Source organism: Hordeum vulgare, chromosome 2H, assembly GCF_904849725.1.
Source record: "Hordeum vulgare subsp. vulgare chromosome 2H, MorexV3_pseudomolecules_assembly, whole genome shotgun sequence".
Classification (NCBI taxonomy): Eukaryota; Viridiplantae; Streptophyta; class Magnoliopsida; order Poales; family Poaceae; genus Hordeum; species Hordeum vulgare.
In genome coordinates, this window is record NC_058519.1 from 530,114,332 (window position 1) to 530,120,331 (window position 6,000).

Below are 6,000 nucleotides of genomic sequence, written 5' to 3' on the forward strand. Positions count from 1 at the left end.
GGGGAAAAGGGCATTGTCTAACTATTTGAGGTGAGAGAGAATGTTTGATGAAATCAGAAGAGATGAGAAGTAAAAGGTGTTCTTGAAAAAATAGAAATTTTGAGAGATCCTTTCCTAAGAAATTTCCAGTTTCTAGGGTCACGTCCTACAGTCAACATGTGCTCTGATACCATCTCTGTAGCGACCCGACTCAAGACGAGTCAAGCCTCTGTGTTTCTATGCCATCCCTGGATCAGTATGCTGGCACACACAGTACATCAATGTATATATCAAAGTGCAATCACATGTAAAATAGCGTAAAACTGATATATACCTTAATATCTCAGCGGAAGCGGTCAAGGGAGTGGAGTCCCAGTAAACACCAACGGCAAGTTGAGTGTAGACCGTAACCCTGGATCGTACTCTTACTCGTCGAAGAAAAATATCTGCAACATAAGACGTTGCAGTCGTGTAGGTCAGCATATTGAATATGTCGGCAAGTCACATAAGAGAGGGGTAAAATGTCATCTATACTATATGCATATATGGCAGGTGGGGTTGTAAGTTTTAGTGTAAAGCAAAATTTTCTCCTACAACAAGAGGGGCTAAAAGCAAAATATTACTACAAAGGTTGGTTGTTAACGAGATGGTTCCGCCAACCAGTTCTCGTACCCGAGTTGTCAATAATTACCCTCATCAAATATATATATAATGGTGTTGAGAAATCCAGATAACTTCAGTTCCTTTGGCTCAAGTTGTCCATGACCGTGGACAAGGCTAATCGATTAGGTTTGAGTACTCTGCAGAGTTTAGCACACGTTCCCCACAAGATTTGATCGCCTCCGAGTATGTCCTCGCACTTCAGGGTGTTTGAAGACCGGATGATCAAAACATGGTCTTTCAACGGGTCCCTCTGAATCCTTGTCGGTGCCCATCCATTCCTACCGTTCTTCTACATCTGCTAGCACCGCCTGTCGAGAGTCGCCGCGTTGTCCAACCAAGCCAGAGCCCATAATGACTTGTGGCTGTGCAGGTAAGCCTTGGGTCTTGAAAATATCCGTCCGTCTCTTTGAGCCTGGGTGAAGCTTTCCGCAGTATGTCATGGCCTCTCCAGCATCCCGGGTCATCCACTGGGTTCTCCAAGGAGCCGATCAACCATCCTTCACCCAGAGTTGCATTGCGTCCGAGGTCTTGAAAATCTTGTCTTAACCGGTCTTGATTATTTAATCAACCTTGCATCACTCGTGTTATGCACTCAACCGAAATCCCGTCTACTCAAGCATAGCAATATGAAATTTGTCGTCCCGGGGCCAAGTATCGGGGTTGTTGTGTGCCTACCACATGATACTACAATCTATACTAAAATTTCCAAGTACCTAAGCAGCATGCAATTTGGGCATAGGATGGTAGAACTACGAGGCATAAAACATAGGTGATAGTATGATCAAAGTGACTTGCGTGTGATGTTGACGAAGAAGAATTCCTCGAGAAAATAACTTGATAGACTACTCGTCACTCTCCGATGAAATCTATATAACAAACATATCATTCACATAAGCACTCATACTAGCAATCAATTCTAGCAATCAAAACAAAAGAGAGAGCGAATAGGAATCCGAAAGAAACTTCAAATAAAACTAGGGAGTCTTCTACTACATCAACACTAAATAGTTTTTGTCTAACAGAAAATAATGACAAGGAACTAAGATAAAAATTTAGCTAAGATAAAATAAAGTATTTTTCACAAAACTTTTTGAAAGTATTCCCAAACGGGATTTGAAACAGCGGCGAAACCAATTGCAAGTTACTAAGGAACTAGAATTGATTTCATGAAACAAATAAAAATAAAATAAAAACTTGTTGCAAAACTACTGTTAATTAACATAAACAAAACATAATAATCTTTCTGAAATAATAAGGAAAATATTTTAAAAACAAATATAGAAAACGAATTAGCCGAAATCCTAAAAGAGGTGAAACAGAAATTGTTTCACATGAAACAGTGAGCTAAAATAGTCAAACAAATCTGAAACTTTTACCACTGATAAATAAGATCACTACTGATCAGTACCAAAAGGAATCAAATTAAAAGCTATTTTTAAACTCCTGGAATAGGCAAAACAAGTTTTAAACTAAATCTGATCTAACTTATATTTGAAAATTTCAAACATAGACAAATTATATGTTTTTAAAAACTACAGGAAATTTGTGAGCTACTGGAGAACGAATCACTATCATTGGACTTCGGGATCAAAAGTTGTGGCAAAAACAAAACAGAAACTTTTTGTTTTTGTAATATAGACAGAAAAACTGAAGCTAATCTAGCTAACTAATGGGGGTACACGTGGCATGCTACTATAGGATGCGGGAGATGGTTGCTGCAAACTTTTGAGCAAACGGCCGAGGCTAAGCAAAACCTGCTGGCTAAAACATAAGTGAATTAAAAAACCGCTGGTTTTCTACTCTAAACCGAAGGGTTACACTAGGATCTAATCTAGGCCATTGAGTAGAGATCTAATGGCTATAAAACAAAAAAGAGAAATAACAGAGAAGGGAGAAGAAGCTACCGTGGCTGTGGGGTAGCTCCGGCAAGGGTGACGTCACCGGCGAGGGGGAGGGAGCTCCGGGGGGCGGTGGAGATGTCGGGGAGGCTACGGCGGTGCTCCTCCTCCGAGGGGAGGCGGCGGCGGGGCGAAGAGGGGCTCGGGTGCTGCTCTAGGAGGGGGGGCGAAGGTGGCTGTGCTGCTGCCGGCGAGGTGCTGCAGAGGCTAGGGGCGGCGGTTGTTCGGTGGGGTAAGGGTGGGTACAGGGGCGACCGGGGGCTGGGCTCTTATATAGGCCAGGGGAGGGGAGAGCTAAGGAAGGGGAGAGAGGGAAATCGGGGAAGGAATCCCAATTCTGGGGAGGGCTCAGTGTCGGGCAGTATTTTGGTAGGAGGAAGAAGAAGGCCGACCGCTGGGAGGGAAGGCTCGGCCAGGGGGCCCGCAGGGAAGTGAGAGGAGGCGGGGGAAGAGAGGATCGGTCGCCCTGGATCTAAGGGATCCATCCCTGCCGGCGGGGGATTGCGGCCCAGGCCTAAACTGCGCTCGGGGGCGGCGGCTAAAAGGAAAAAAAACCTTCCTAATTTCTAACTTTTTTCGAATCAGAAAATAAAACGAATAAAGAGGAAATGAATCAAAATATTAATATAGGGTATTATATACCAAAAAATCAGAAAAATATCCTCTACCCGAATAACATTTTTCCAAAGCAAAAACAAAAACTTTTAAAAAATGTTTTTTCAGAAATTCCCAAATTTGCTTAATTTTTTTTGCAAATAATTTTGCAAATGATCCTTGGATTTTCTTGGCTCCAACATTTCAGAAATGCCCGTACTTTGGAGGGTCATTTTCCTCCTCTCTTTTCTGTTTGACAGAAAGTATTTCCCGGCATTTCTTGCATGAATAAAACAAATAAAAATGCAAGGGAATTGAAATGTAAATATCTCCGTTCAAATTCTTTATAGTTGAAGAAGTCATGTCTTCTTCTCTCTTTGCTTTTAAAAGATTGAATTTGAATTCACTGGAGAAGGGGAAAGTCATTTTATTCCCTCTCATTCAAAAGTTTCGAAAAGTTTCAAATTTCACACAAGTTTCAGTCACTCAGCAAACAAACAAACAATCAATCTAATAATTTTATTAACATTCCAAAATTTATAATTTTGGGATGTTACAACTTCGAAGTAAAGAGGATTCACCACGCGTTTGAAGAATTGAAGCTACACCCATTGAGGACTCTCAAGACCCGAAGAACTCGAAAACCCTGAAGTGACCGAATAATTATATGACCATTAGAAGTCCAAACCCCTTTTATATACCCACGTTAGATACGATGATTTGTGAGCCGTCATTGGTGTGTGTTTTCCGACAGCCACAAATAAAACCTATTTTCAAAAATATTGTTTGTATTGTGTGTATCTCCCTCCCTCTCTTACCCGTCTCATCCCCAAAACCTCAACCCTACCAGATGGAGTATGAAGCTGGACTTGTAGTCTTTGGACCAATGACCCAGCTGGAGGCTGAAATATGGATTCAGAACATGGAGAACCACTTCGGGGGCAACTTGATCTCAAGGAAGTATGAAGTGGAACACGCTCTCCAGTTCTTTACCCAAAGTGCTGCTATCTGGTGGAAAATGCATCATGCCATACAAGGATTTAGTGGAGCAGAAAGTTGGGAAGAATTCAAGACGACTTTGTTAAGATCCCGACTTATTCAGAAGTGCTATGACAATCCGAAGGAGAAGACTTGTGCTTGCAAGATCTGTTGAGAAATAGGACACACTCAGGAAGAACACAAGCATGGATGCACTCATTGTGAAGAAAATCACTCAGCTGAGGAGTGCCCAAGTAGTCAGGTGACTTGTTTCCTTTGTGAGGGAACCACCCACTACCCAGCTCAGTGTCACATTTACCCCAAGGTGCAACAAGTTGTCAAGCAGCACAAAGATGCAGTGAAGGAAACACTCAAGAACAAGATTCTGGAAGAACCGGTGATGAACGAATATATTGAAGACCCTCATGGACAAGGTCTGACCAGATTTTTCTCCAATGCATGCTACTCATGTGGAGAAGAAGGACATTATTCACATGACTGCACAAAGAGAAGCCAAGAGTATCTAGGAAACTTCCCGACGGAAGAAGTGGAGTTTGATCCACTTGAAATAAAAGAACTGGCCAAAATAAAGGAGTCCGGAAAGAAGAAAAAGTACCCTCGGAAGAACCAAATCTCTGCAGACATAGACCTGAGTCATGTCAGATGTTACAAGTGTATGAAATTTGGCCACCACAAATACATGTGCTCAGGAAGGAAGGCGGAAATCCAAGGAGCAAAAGCAAAAGCTAAGAAGCCTCAAGACTTGTCAGAACTCATTTGCTTTCGCTGCAAGGAAGCTGGACATTTTGCTAGCGATTGTCCGCAAAGGAAGAAAGCTAGAATGGAGTAGTTAAGTTTTGACCAGCGCAATTAGTGTAATCTGAAGAACTCTTGTTTTCATGAGATCATGGAGTTAAATTTTTTGTAACAGAAGTCCCTGAGATTGTAATAACATCATGAATAAATGGAATTTATTGTCTCATGATTGCCTATGTTGAAAATGTATGCGTTGTTTCTCTACGAGCAAATATCTCTGAACATTATGAGGATGTGAGAAAATATGGTCTATGCAGGCATGAGTATAATTCATTTTAAGTGTGGTAGTAATCGGTAAACCCACAGGATCCATTGAGTAGGAGTGTACCATGATTACCAAGGAGACATATACATTCCTCTAAGTACCTATTTACTGACGCCTGCAGATGACAACTCTCTACGAGTCATTCCTCAAGGGCCCAGAAACGATCATGACCCTGACCAGTGATCATGATTACCCAAAAATCCCGAAGGACATGATGAAGCACATTCATATTGAAGGAGATGCAGTCTACAAAGGCTACCCATTCATGGAAAATGGAGTGGAACTTTGGCATGTGGAAGTACACCTCCACCATGTGAAAGGAGTTTGTCCAAAGACTATGGGGCAATACTTTTTCATTTCACGTGTACCACGAGAAACCTTCTTTGATGCCGTTCGTGAAGCTGCCATGGAAGCCATACGTCAGATTGGAGAAATACTTGAAGCAAGACTCCGTCATACCCAGGAATACCTGAGTAAGGTACGTGCGGAGATGATGGAGATGAAGCTAATGACCACCATGATGAAGAAAAAGATGGATGATTTCAAGGAGCACCTCGGAAAGTTCCAGTGGAACTAAAGTACCTCCAAGAGAGGCAGATGAATAAAGTTGGCAGAAATGCTCGACCATACCGAACAATGTGGATGGCAGCATTTGTAATAGAGTACTTTTGAATTGGAGTTTTTGATAAGAAATTAAGGATGTAATAAAGGATTGATTATGAAATGAATATGATTTATGGAAAGAAGCTATGATGGATCAACAAACGTTTTCTTAGGAGCATACGAAAACCTGAGAGTTGTGAAGAT